The sequence below is a fragment of the Perissodus microlepis genome, chromosome 20 (genome assembly GCF_051167445.1).
Source record: "Perissodus microlepis isolate ML-2025 ecotype Zambia chromosome 20, ASM5116744v1, whole genome shotgun sequence".
Classification (NCBI taxonomy): domain Eukaryota; kingdom Metazoa; phylum Chordata; class Actinopteri; order Cichliformes; family Cichlidae; genus Perissodus; species Perissodus microlepis.
The window spans coordinates 13,209,526-13,223,255 of record NC_140480.1 but is presented as its reverse complement, the minus strand read 5'-3'; the positions used below and the strand labels follow the sequence as shown (position 1 = coordinate 13,223,255).

The 13,730-nt window shown below is 38.9% G+C and overlaps 2 long non-coding RNA genes across 5 annotated transcripts; one reads left to right on the top strand and one right to left on the bottom strand.

The window, feature by feature from the left end:
* The first annotated feature begins 1,117 nt into the window (after positions 1-1,117).
* On the top strand, positions 1,118-4,636 carry LOC146364255 (uncharacterized). Of its 2 annotated transcripts, XR_014798993.1 has the most exons (4): positions 1,118-1,775; positions 2,504-2,661; positions 3,087-3,144; positions 4,093-4,636. It is a non-coding gene; the product is annotated as an uncharacterized LOC146364255 (long non-coding RNA). The 2 variants fall into 2 exon arrangements; XR_014798992.1 differs by lacking the exon at positions 1,118-1,775 and having other exon boundaries at positions 1,799-2,661.
* Positions 4,637-6,310: 1,674 nt separating this feature from the next.
* On the bottom strand, positions 6,311-9,812 carry LOC146364254 (uncharacterized). 3 transcript variants are annotated; one of them, XR_014799106.1, is made up of 5 exons: positions 8,618-9,812; positions 7,971-8,127; positions 7,610-7,718; positions 7,383-7,504; positions 6,311-7,240 (listed from the first exon to the last, which is right to left on the bottom strand). It is a non-coding gene; the product is annotated as an uncharacterized LOC146364254 (long non-coding RNA). The 3 variants fall into 3 exon arrangements; XR_014799104.1 differs by having other exon boundaries at positions 7,383-7,718; XR_014799105.1 differs by having other exon boundaries at positions 7,383-7,718; positions 7,971-8,122.
* Between the last annotated feature and the right edge of the window lie 3,918 nt (positions 9,813-13,730).

Sequence of the window (13,730 nt, the reverse complement as noted above, 5' to 3'; positions counted from 1 at the left end):
CTGTACTTTTGCAGCCTTTTTTTTCTTTCTCTGAGGGGAACAAACATTGCTGCTCTAATGCTGGGCTTACACTGTGCGATTTTTGGCCCATTTTGAGACGATTTTTGAGTCGTGCGACCGATTTGGTGATCGGCCCGATTTTGGCCTTCATCGTGCATCGTGTAGTATACGTGGGGTAACGAGAAGCGATTAACACCTCACGACCAGCTCCCGATCATCAATCGCTCGTGAGGGTGTCACCACAGCCGCTCACACTGCTCACGCGCAAACACGTAAACGTCGGCGAAAAAGATGGAGCAGCACGGCTGTGCAGCGTGTGATCTGGACACAAGCGATGGAGGCACAACTTGTAGAACTTTGGAAAGCTCATCCGAGCCTTTTCGATGTGGCATCACAAAATTATCACGACCACAACAACCGTGAAAATAGTTGGATCTACACTGCTGCTCAATCACAGCTGCCTGATCAATGTTTTTCATTAGCAATTTAGCAAAGTTGATGGCGGTGGTGTGTCTGTGTGAGTGAAAGACAGAGAGAGAGAGAGAGAGAGAGAGAGCAAGCGACAGATTTTCTGTTATAACCTTCATTTTATGGAGGCACAGTGTGAGCACTCAGGTCGCATCAGAGCATCGGGCGGTATAGTGTCAGACCCTGCATTGTGACCTACCAACTTCTAACCCCTGCGAGTCAATCGTGCAGTTTGAGCAGGAGCTGAATAACGTGACTGAAAAAAATCGCACAGTGTCTGCCCAGCTTTAGGTGTAGTGTCGTCCGAGACTTGCACCGCAGTGTCGGCGTTTGTTTCCCTGTTGGCCATGCTTGTTGTTGTGGTCATCTGTTGTCTTCCGGTATTTTCTCCGTAAGCGACCTTTCCTCGACCAATGAGATGAGCGGTAATCTGAATTGTCATACTCGAATTGTCATAAGTGTGCTGTCAGCTCATTGGTCACAAAGCAGGAGAGGGGCTGGGAATTATGTTTTCAAACAAAGCGTTAATTCCATAAACATTTATAGACTACTTTTGATTCTCACTGTATTACGGGACAAAGTGCGTCCCTTATTAGCTCAATACGGGACGTGTACTTTTGTTTCTCAATACGGGACGATTCCGTTTTTTAAGGGACGGTTGGCAACCCTAAGTGACGTGGACATCATGCAAAGACTGCCAGACTCTGTAATACTGCAAATGATCAGTGACTCATGTTAACACTAAACTTTAAACGGTATCTCTGTGTCTCTCTGTGTGCTGAACATCTAGGATTGAGTCAGGCTGCATTGACTGTGGGACTTTAATGTGTTAAAAGCAGGTTGAAGACGGCTCAGAAACATTTGAAGATTAAAATTTAGCATTATGGCTGCTGGTGGTTTGTAAAGCCTCTACTCAGCTGTATTTTTGTTACTAATTTATGTTTGTTGTTGTTTAACACAGATTTCAGAAGAGCAAATATGCTTAATAGTTTAACTAGATTTCATTTGTCAGTGTGGGTCTGCTGAGTCACCTGAAGAACTCATTTCATTCATTCTCCACATGATGTTCATTTACAGAAATGTTTCACAGGAACTGATTTCTCCCAAAGGGTGAACTAGTGTGTTTCCATAGATTACCTCTGTATGAATGTACTTCTTAAATGAAGGCAAGTGTTTGTCCTTTTTTGTTCCTCAGGTACAGTACGTGATATCAAGGGCAGGCGGTCAACACTAGGGGTAGACAAGAAGCAGACGTACTTCCAAGAGGGAGCTGCAGTGAGGACACAGCCAGGTCACTGAGGTCAGAGGTCAGAATCTGAAACAGCTCAGGTTTGGATTTTAGGTGTTATAAAAAAAATCAAAATGTATTTATAAAGAAACCTTTAAATAATAGTCATAATTATGATTATTATAAGAAATATCAAACATTTAAGTGGATTTTCTGTTACACATATTGTGTTAGCCCTGCAATAAACTGGCAGCCTGTCTTTGTCCTGTATCAGCTGGGATAGGCTTCATCCTCCCGCAACCCTGAATTGGATACATTGTATTCCAATTATGTAATCTGATCATTTACAAACTCAAGGTATCTAATCAAAATGTAAGTAATAATTATAAAATGGGAAAGCAGAAATAAGCGTGACATGAATGTAAATGTGTGAGCTGACATAGAGGACAGCTAAATGTAGTCTGAAAAACCTTTGTTGTCAAGTTTGCAGGTATATCAGCACGAGACATTCTTACATAGAAGAGACTGTTAAAGTCTCTAACTCAGTGAAGCATTATTGGTCCCGTCTGTTTGGATAAATATAGTAAGTTGATGTATGTCCATTTATTGACACATTTTCTTAAGTGCTTATCCAGTTCAGGATCACAGTGGAGCTGCAGCTGGATATGTTCACTAAATAAACCTTACAAAAGTTAACAATAAACCTGCATCCATGTACGTTGTTGTCCACAGGATGAGAAAATCAAACTGGAAGACTGTGGAACATGTTAATAAATGTTTGTGTGTTTATGCCTGTGTCTTTCACAGGAGGCGCTGGAAGGTTTCCCTAATAGTTCCTGGTGAATCAAAGCAGAACCATAAAGGTTGCTGGATTGCATGATGGCCTTACCCCTGAGCAGTCATCCTGTTAAAGGAGGAACCACTTAGAAGCTGTTTTCAAAGTAGCTGAGCAGATTTCATCTCAAGTAAGCAATTAACTGTTTGTTCGTTTGTTCTGCCACTTAAAGAGCATTTAAGGACATCTTTTGAGTGTCCAGTTGAATTAATTCTACTGGCTCTCATGGTCATTTGTTATTATAGACATATTTTTCATGTTCATCCAGCTATTTAGTAAATTCTATCTATTTAGTAATATCCGTCAGCTATAAAATGTAATATAAATATAAAAATATGTAAATATCTCCTGTCCTTTATGTTTTAATGATGGAAGTCTGTTATCGTGTTACATTAGCATTCCTCACATATCAGTGAGATGCTGTACAGTACAATCCTACTGACACAGCAGAGGGATAACGACGGCTATTCAACATCGTTACACGACACATTCGAGCTGCATGACGCAGACAAAGTGACTAAATCATCTTTTTGTGGTTTATTGTCTTCAAACCAGCAGACAAAGCCGATTGCAGAAGATGTCAGAGAAGAACTTCAGGCCGTGTACTGAAAAGGTATTTTTTCTTGCTATCAAAAGACATTTGGAGTGGCAGCTTCTACAACTGGTTGTGCTAAAGTAAAGCTTGCAGTCTAAGAAATCACAGTGTTGATATTCAGCACAAAGAGAAAAGCTCACTTGTTTGAATTTATTTACAATCATAGCTTTATAAATTCTGACTGTAAACAGCTTTTACAGCTTTGATATTGTTTGACACTCGATATCAGGTGATAGGGTTTAATTTAAAGGTTTCTGTGTCCCAATGAGCCATTTACACTGATCAGTGTCAGTTTAACTGTAACACATTCATTATTTAGATTCAACAAAGAAATAACTGAATGTAAAAAATGGCAGCCCTCAGGCCAGGTTTAGAGAGATATATGCATGCATTATGAAATTTATGTATCCCAGATAATTGTTATTCATCTAGTCATGGCAGACCTACCTCTTCCTCCCAAGTTAACTGCAACCCAAAAGAACTAGTGGGGCTATTTACACACTCACAACCAGTGTGGGGTAAAAAGAGCCACCAAAAAGCTGTCAGCAACAGATGTGCTAGAAGAGTTAGAAACTCTACTTATGGAGAAACTTTCTAAGTCTAACAGGGGACAGGTACTCCTGCCCAAATAACATGATATAACCCCACGTACAGCCCAGCCATAAAATGAACCAAGTCATTTAGTTAAAGACAGCATGGGACCAAATGCATGTAACCAGCCTGCATCAACCTGACATTTCTTCCTCCTGAATTAAATGAATGAATGGATGAAAGTTAAATGACTACAAACCTAAAGCCACTAGTTCCCACACTGGAGCTCCCTGACACTGTGTGTTAACCGTATTTAGCTTGTATCAACAGTTGTAACAGGCTAAGCCACCTGAGACACTGCATTGAATGATTGTTCCTGTCTTAATGATTTCAGCTGACTGGTTTCAGCTCAGATGTTCTGCTTTTTCCTTTCAGTAGATCAAAGCAGCTCGTGCTCCTTCTGCTTCCATTTTAGAAGAAGAAGAAGAAGAAGGCGAAGGCTTCAGCGAAGTGGCGTTCATGGTCTCAGTGAACAGTCACGGTCACACACTGCATGTGGTTTTAAAAGCAACATGTCTGTTCACCACAACAATGGAGATGTGTAATATTAGTGCAGCTACGGTTTGTTTTTGAACATCAGTTCTGTTTTCTACTTTGATCACTTAGACCAAAAAAGTGTTGTTTTCAGATTCTTTCTTTTACATCTATAAACCACCTGTTCATTTTTTTTATTACAATTAGTTTCACATAAATGTTAGTTTTTCCTTTATGATCTTTTAATGCTTACGCTACACTCTACATGTCTACATTAGAGACATTTCTGTTACCTGTTTCTGTTGACTCAGAGTTGTGAAATGTTCTTTTATTTGATACACAATATGAAGTTCATAATTTTCTTACAAATAAAACTCTAATGACAAACATGAACAGCTGTGCTTATTTCTGAGACATAAGTTTTTGAATGTGTTGATATTTAGACAGTGTGCATCTGTATGCTGAAACTGTAATGGTGAACCTGAGGTGATGGTCAACAGAAGGCAAATATATATCAATATAAAACAATATTGAAGTAATGTCTTTACCCCCTGCAGCGTGTGGACGCTGTGCACGCAATCACCTTATTCACTGTAGTAAACATGCACCGCTAGCTCACGTAACTGACTGTCTCCATGGTTACATCGTATATTATTAGCTATGTAAACAGCTTCCAAAGATACCGCCATAGCTCTCTGCAGCTGTAACACTTAAACACTTTGCAAATCATTTCATGTTTTTGATAGTTATGAAGACAGAATATGTTTTTAAGGTCATGCTAGGCGGTTGCTATGGTGGTTGCTGTGGACTTGGGTGGACCGCGTCCGATTCCTGTTATTAGCTGTCCGCCGTAGGAAGGCTGCGTTCCATTTACAAGTAGTGACAGTCTGCCGCAACTCGAACTCAAACCCCGCTTTGTTCTTTAATTATAGGCCTTTTATAGCCGTTCATGACACGCACACACACACATAAAGCACTTTGCCTCACCATGAGAATGCAACTTTACCTAACCTAACCTTTAAAGTATCTGATATAGGATAGATAGAAAAATGAAGCAACCAGAGATTTAATGATGAATACTCTGGGTTCTGTAGTTCACGTTTTACAGTCCTGAATGACTCTTTGCATATAATTTATTGAAGAGGAGTTTAGAATGCACTTTACATTTAGACTGTTGCTGTCTAATTTTTTACATTGTTGCCGTGTTATGTCATGAATAAGGTTCACCTGCTGGGGGTTTGATGGATCAGCTGGACAATACAGTCAAAGACAGACTTCATTCATCATATGCAAGAATCCTAGTTGGATTTTTGTTGTCACTCATGTTTTTGAACCAAATATTGAAAACAATTCTGACAGACTGGATACCTGGTCAGGGTGTACATTACCTTGTACTCAAGCATCCCAGGACAGAGCCCTGCCCCACCATGAGCCTGGGTGGATACGTGGTTATAATATAAAAGGACCAATACTGAATATGAATATTTCATGAAAATTGAATTATAATATAAATTAGTAATGAGGCTTTCTCTGCGCCCTTATCTACCCCATACTCAAAGAGCTGCGGGCAGAGAGGGTGACAGGAGAGGATGGCACTGAAGAGAAGATGCTCGGTTTCTGGAGTCTCCTGGTCCTGTCAGTATTAGTAGGATGCATCTGCTGTGTCTTCTCGTGGATGCTCACCTACCTTGACTCGTTCCAGCCTGGTATGGATTTCCCAACACTGCGGACAGTGGCCCACGTCAGAGACGTTTAATATTGATTACATATGTCTGAATTGCTAACCCTAACCCTAGCTCAACAGACCACAATGCCCTGGACTGTCAGTATTATTACATGCTGTGAACATAAGTAGCTTTGATCACAGTTTATGTTGTAAAAGAGAAGGAATATTGGAAAAAAAGATCAACATTGTGATATTATTTCTTCCAAACTGACCAGAAACATGCTTGTCAGACTCTCACAGCAAAGGATCAGACTCACTGTGCATGACAGCTCAGGCCAATGATGTCTGTTAGATTGTCAGTTGTTTAGTGTGCTTCTGTACAGTTAGGGTCACCATCTCTATTTCGGAATAATTAATATGCGGAAAACACTAAAAGTTGATTGTCTTCCAGTATTCTAGCATAATTAAAAAACTTTGACTTTGTAAGTACATATTATTAGTCCTAATGCCAGTATGATTCTTCATAACTCCTGCTTTGAAATACTGAACTTTATTTGACTTTATTTGAAAATTTACCTGATGAAAGATAATTTACAGTGGCAGTCTGTCAGGATAATTCTGACTATAAGATCACTGTATTAATCTGAATCCTTCTGAAATGTGCTGTGGATGAATGCTGATGCAACTCACTGTGTGAAAACTGTTAATAAAATGAATCTGTGACACATGCAACACATTCACAGAGGAAGAGGACACAAAGGGAGGACACGCAGAGGCTGTGTTGAAGTCAGAAATCCAAATCTTTAGTCAAAAACAGGCGGCGGTAACAAACAGGAAGACAAGCAGTCCATCAAACAGTCTACAGGGTCAAACATACAGAGAATTCAAACAGCCGTAAAAAATAACTGGACACTGAAAAACTTAAAGCAATGTGTGACGCAATAAAAGGAAGCAGCGCAGTATATTCACTGAATTATCATCAATTACGAAAGAGAAAAACGACGATTTCTAAGGATTATTTTCTTAAATGCAGTTAGAGTGTGGCTGGTAAAGATGGAAACATACAGAATGTAAACTGTGTGAGTTTGGTGAACTTTGTTAGTAACAAATGAGGTAAAAAACAACAACCCCAAAACAGACAAAACACAGAAAGAGGCTCTCAGTATTCATTAATAATTAGAAAGAAAAATTGTGGTCGTGGATTTTTACAGTCTTAGTTCCGCTCGCTGTCATCATTATAATCATCATGATCAATGGCGAGGTCCTTAGGTGGGTGGGGCTGTCTCTGGTGATGTCACCATGAAGGAACAGCATCTGGCACGTGTTGCTGAAACATCCCAGTACACTGGTGTAGTTTCCTCTCCAGCTGTTGGACATTTGACACTTGAACATTAAGGGGAAGAAGAAGAAACAGTGTTAGGTCAGGTGACCACATGGTTTCTAAAGTAACTGACAGGAAGTAACCAGGCCGTTAGAAATGGATGGCATGTGTTTAGAGTTACTGGAGTTGGGTAACTCTACTTACCAAAAGCAGAAGCACACAGATGACAGATCAGATGCTGAATGTTGCAGGAACATGCTCATGTGTGGTGGTCATTCAGTGCTGCTCCGGCAGGTTAGACAGTCCAAGACTGATATCCTGCCCATCTGAGAGTTTGAAAACACACATGCAAAGATTTATTTTGTATTACAGTCAAAGTTGGATGTTCATTTTTGTCCTTTAAAAATGTTTGTGTATTTGAAAGCACTAACATTTAAGGATGACTTGGATTGTCTCCTTTAAAGGGGAGACAAGTGTATCCACTGATCTACGTCACTTAAACTGGATGATGACTCCTCTCCCCCTCACTCAGAAACACTCCTAATATAACCAAGCAAATAAATAATATTGAAGATTTACTTACATCATTACAAAAACATCAAAAACATCTCCCTTTGATTCTATTTCTCCATTCCTGCTGAACATCAGGCAACAAATATCTCAATAAATCACAGTAAAATGTAAAGCACATATTTTCTCTGCTTTGTCTAACCTCTGCAGAGCCTCTGTCAAGAAAAACATATCTGTAAGCATAAAACAAATATACATTTCATAACACGTCACTGGACAAACCTCGGTCAGTTGATTTCCTCTGTGCAGTGCAGACGAACATCAGTCAGCAAGTCAAGGTGGTGAGATGGACTGGTGTCCTTTGTGACTCTGCTGGTTCTTCTGAGGAAACACCACCGTCTCTCCACACCGTCACCATCTGTGAGCACAAACTGCTGCTCTGCCAGCATGTAGGAAATCAGATATCACACACACAGGGGTGAAGAAACATTAGAGCTCAACTTTGGATACTTTAGATCTAAACAGATCAAAGTAGCTCTTAGTTTCAACAATCAGTGAGCAGACAAACAATGATACCATACTGATTCTGTATGAATACAATATGGTATTTTCAATACAGGTGTCAAATTAATTTATTAAAACTAATACAGATATATGTATATATATTTTTTGATAAATTAGTTTGCTAAATTATAAGAATATATTTTTATTTTTTTTTCATTTAACAATTGCAACTGAAAGAAATTAAATATTGAACAAAAATATATTGTCACATTCTGAGCATGCTCAGCACGCTGACAGACTTGAAGTTGCTACAGATTTTAAGAAGTGATAATTATAGGGAAAAAACTTCTCTTTTTCATCCGTTTAATCAAACATTTGATGCCTCAGCTGTCTCAGTCCTATAGCGTTCTGCAACTACAACTAACCTGAAGCTTGGATTTGGCTGCAGGTGCCCCTGTACATCCTTCTCAGCAGCACACATGTGGGTACCATTTAATCCCACTTCTTCCTGAGCTTTGCTTCATCACAAGACCAAAGGTGGCATCCCGTGTCACAGTCTTATCATCATCCAGAAGAAACATTTGAAGAAACATCATGGAGAAGAAACATTTACACGCCTCCTGGTTTTGTTTTCTGATCCTGCAAAAAGACTGAGGACAACGAAGCCCAGAGAACACGAGATACACAACATCCAACATTCAGACTCAACAGCCTCCATAAATGAAGAGCACCAGGTTGGTTCAGTTATAGTAGATATAAGCATACTTCACATTACTGGGTATGAATAATAATGAGGGGGCAAACTTTGAAGATGCAGAGCATGATGTCCCATCATCAGACTGCAAACAAACATCCACCAGGCTTCTTTGTTGCCAAAATTGATGATTCTCCTATCAGGGATCAGTAGCGTGTATTAACCTGTGGTATAAGCAGCAGTCACTGAAATATTACTGTTTCAGATAAGAAATCTAGGACATAAAAGCCAGGGTGGGAGGGATCTCTGCAAACTGACTTACCTCTGCAAGTGTGAAGCTCAACAAAAATCTGACTCTCCAGTCACAGACAAACAAAAAACTCCAGCTGGGAGATAGAAAACGCTGTCTGGGTCTTGCTGGATGTTGCTGGTCAGAGTCCACACATTAGCAGAGTGCTTCTTGGTCCCACTGACCCATGTGGACAGCGACTGTGGAGAACTGTTCTGGAAAACAGAGAAGAGAATTAAAATAACAAAAAGCCAAACAGGATTTCCACAAAGACTCTCTTGGAATCAGCAATCAAAAAATCACTGGTTCATATTTCAATTAAATATGAACAGGTTCCTTAAATGTACGCAGTTCAGATCTGATTTAATTTAATTTCCTTCACACAGCACATTTGTCCAGGCTGACAGGTAAACATAGAATTAATCTCAGGTAACATGACTCATAGTAGAGATTCAGTAAGAAAGATTGCTAGCTCTAATATTATTACCACACAATCCAAGGACACACCAACAGCTCAGATTTGTAGAACTATTTAAACAAATGTCTTCTGAATATTCAATTCAGGTTCACAGTGGGAGGGTGGGGGGTGTCGTGGAATTTTTTAAATAAAGTCTGCAACACAGAAAGAGCTGTGATCAAGCTATTTATTACTACGCCAACACACATCAAACATCACAGTTCAGTCATGTCAGCGCTGCCACAGAAGTTGTGCTCCTACTCCTTTATGCATTCCAAGGAAGAGGGAGGAAGTTACAAACTGATCCTACCACACTTCACGTGTCTCGCTATGAAACCTAACGGATCAATGGTTATGCTGTTTTGTGCCCTTGGCCTTATCAGCACCTGTAAAGGGAGTTGTTTTCTCAAACTGCTGACGCTGAAGTAAGTTCATCTAGTTTTAGAAACTTTCACTGAACAGTCTATAACAGTGTCACAACTAAGCATATGCATAAGCACTTAAATACTTTAAATGAGAATAACAGAAAATTTCTTTTACAGAGGCTAGAGCCTGTCCCAGTAGTCATAGGTAGAGCACACCTGGACAGGTCACCAGTCTGTCAGAGGACAAACACAGAGACAGACATCAGAGTAACAAATCTATTTAAAATTAATGTAAGTTTGCTGCAGCTGTATGTATGAACATGTGTTTCTGTGCTCACAGTCCACCTCTCAGGAACCTGCAGTTCATTTTTAGTCTACTTTAAACAGACCTCACAAAAGGCTGATGTGGCTGGATCAGTAGTCTGATTTAAGTACGATACCTTTGGCCAGGGATTAATCTGGTACATCGCTTCACTGCAGTCTTACGTATTTTCCCCACACCTGAATGAAAAAAATACTGATATATACAAATAACAGCTTCAGCTGATGCAGCCTGACTCAATCCTAAATGTTCAGCACACACAGAGAGACACAGAGATACCGTTTAAAGTTTAGTGTTAACATGAGTCACTGATCATTTGCAGTATTACAGAGTCTGGCAGTCTTTGCATGATGTCCACGTCACTGTAAGTTTCTAGCTGACTCTCAGGTGTGACAGGTGTGCCAGCAGGAAAGAGTAATAATAACCTGCATTCTGAGGTTTGTCATGCAGGATTAAAGGAGCCAGGCTTTGTTCACACAGCTAGGATTGTATTTTACACTGACCCTGGATCAGTATAAGTATCATACAGTTTAAACGAAGCACTGAAACTTGCACATATTTATTATAGATGCACTGAAGCTAATCGAGATATTTGCTGTCAATCTGTGGCTGCGATTAAACACTTTACTGAAAACTTTATTAACTAGTAACTTCATCAGTCATGACAGAAGCGAATATTTCTGTGCTAACATCGTTTAAACAGTAACAGCTTTACTACAATATAAGCTTACGTTTACACCGTAACTTTAAGCTAGCACCATAAAGATGGTAAAACACGTAATAATATCTACAAATGCATCTTAAAGCTGTTATATTAGCACTCGGTGTATTACTAACATAACCACATTAACATTACTGACACTCGCTGACTTTTAATAGTCATTCTATAAATACAATGTGATTTCGGAAATATATAAATATACGGACAACAGGCTCTTCCGCGGCAATCTCTTGTCGTCAATAAGCAACGTTAAGGGAGCTCTATAGTATTCAATGAGAGGACCCTGCACGTCAATAAGTGAAGCAGAGGGAGCCTGACCATGCGTCACACGTTTGACGAGTTGGGAGTGAGAACGTGTTGGTTGGTAAAATGTTTAGGATGAGATGGAGATATAACACTCATGCACCCTGAAAATGATGAAGGTCTAAATATGTATCAAAGGGACTCACTGAACATCAGTGGATTTCTATGGGGCAAACGTACTTAAAGCAGCCACTGTGACCATTGCTGCAGAGCAAAATGAAGAATACTGATGGGGACTATGAGGGTTTGTAGTTAAATTCCTGCTCTTACCGGATCAGTGAGTGTCTGTTTCAAGACTATTAACATACTTCTACATCACTATGGAACACCAGCATTTCTGCAGAGGACAGAACCATCTGCTTTAAACTACCATGATGCTCTGTGCTATGTTGTCATGGCAATATGAATTCAAATAAATACATAAGTCGAAAAATGCACATTTGAAGGAGGACAAGAAGACAGGCAACTGGAAGAGCTTTTGAAACAGGAAAACTTTTTTGGATTTCTCTTAATTTACCTGGAAATTTTGCTAATACAAGTCAAGGAGGAAACAAGGAGGCAGGTTGGATTATATTTGAGGACAGGACGCATGAAGGAGAAGCATGAGGAGAGAGAAAACAGCAGAGCGACGGTGAAAAGCTAATCATGGATCAAGTCGAAGAAGCAAGCATCAAAACTGTGAGTAAACATAACACACAAAAAGTTAAAAATGACTGTGCTGATTAAGGAAACATTACATTTGGTTAGTTTGGGGTCTCGAGCTTCAGGTTTGTGGGTTCAGTTGCTCTCAAAATTGAGGAAAGACAAAAAATGTTTCTTTTGAAAGGTTGTTGGAGGATTCTTACTGTAAGAAATATCTGGGTGTGCATCTGTTTTTATTTAAAAAAAAAAAAAAAAAGTTGAATTTTATTTAGTCACATTGAAAAGGGAAAATTGGAGGATCAGGACAATAACGTGGCCAAATTTACTGTTTCCTTAATCAGAACAATAATTTTGATCTGAACTAGAAATGTGTAAATGGGTTATTTTCTTTCTTCTCTACTGATCACTGTGTTACATGTTTAGTTACTTGTCAGTCTACATGATTAATGGTACTTTTAAACAATGCAGTTTATTCATAATTTTGTAGAAAAAGGCTCTGCACCTGTGAAAAACAAATCCAAACCCCCAAAATCACTGTAGATCAGAGTAGCTAAGCTCTGGTTAACTGCAATTATATTACAGGAGATTAAAAATATTAAGATGATTGAAAGAAACAAAGATTGCTTTAAGGTCTGAAGATTTGACTTTCTTATTGAAAGAGACGAAAACTAATCCATGTGTGACACTGAGGAAATAACTGAACGCTAAAAAGATGTGGAGGTCCAAATGTTTTATAAAAATGGGCAAACTTGATTTAATGACATTAGAAAGAAAAAATGGGATGTTTAAAAAGGTAATAAATAAAAACGATTTTTATATTACTTGAAAAAATGATGTTGGTTAGTGCAGCTGTATTTGGAAAAGCTACTGGGTCACTAGTAAGATGAGATTTAATGTGATAAACTGAGGATAGGTAATATAATCTGCACACTCGCTATTATTGTTGTAATCCACACACCACCATTATTGTTGCATCCATACACCAGCTAATGTTTTATCAAACATTAATCATAATTGGTGATCAATGCAAGTTTTAAGCAATTATATTTATTTGGATTCAAAACCAATTTACAAAATATAAAAAAGAATCTTGTTTTTTTTAAGATAAAAAGACGTTTCTAACTGACTTCAGTTAGCTGAGCTGTAGAGGAGATTGATGAGCACGCAATAAAGTGAACTTGTTAGGGAGAGTTTGCAATCAACTCAAATTTTGATGATAGACACAGATAAAAATGAGCGTTTTTTTAGACACTGATGTGTGGACCGATCACATGGTTATAAACCAGGTGAAAATTGACTTCAAACTTTTGAGCTGTGGTGTAGATTGATTACAATGATAGCGTATAGTTATCTATTACAGAAGAATATATAGAAGTATGAGGACAGAGAGACACTGTTAAAAGGTTATGAGCTGTCTTGATGCAGAGAAAGTGGAGTTTGTCATCCTGGAGCTGTTGCCAAGATTGAACGATGCTCTGGCTCTGTGGTCAAGTTCAGACATAGGCTTTAAGCAACCATGAGCCACTGATAAGCGTGATAGATTAATAAGCATGTATAAAGTGGACTTGTTAAACAGCTCTGATAGGAGAAAGTCAATGAGCACGCAATAAAGTGGACTTGTTAGGGACAGTTTACCATCAGCCTTGATAAAGTTTAACTTCATTTGTATTGAAAGACAGACTTTAAAGAAGATTCTTATTTGAAACTGGTGATAAAATCCAGGTCAGATACAGTTACATACAAGC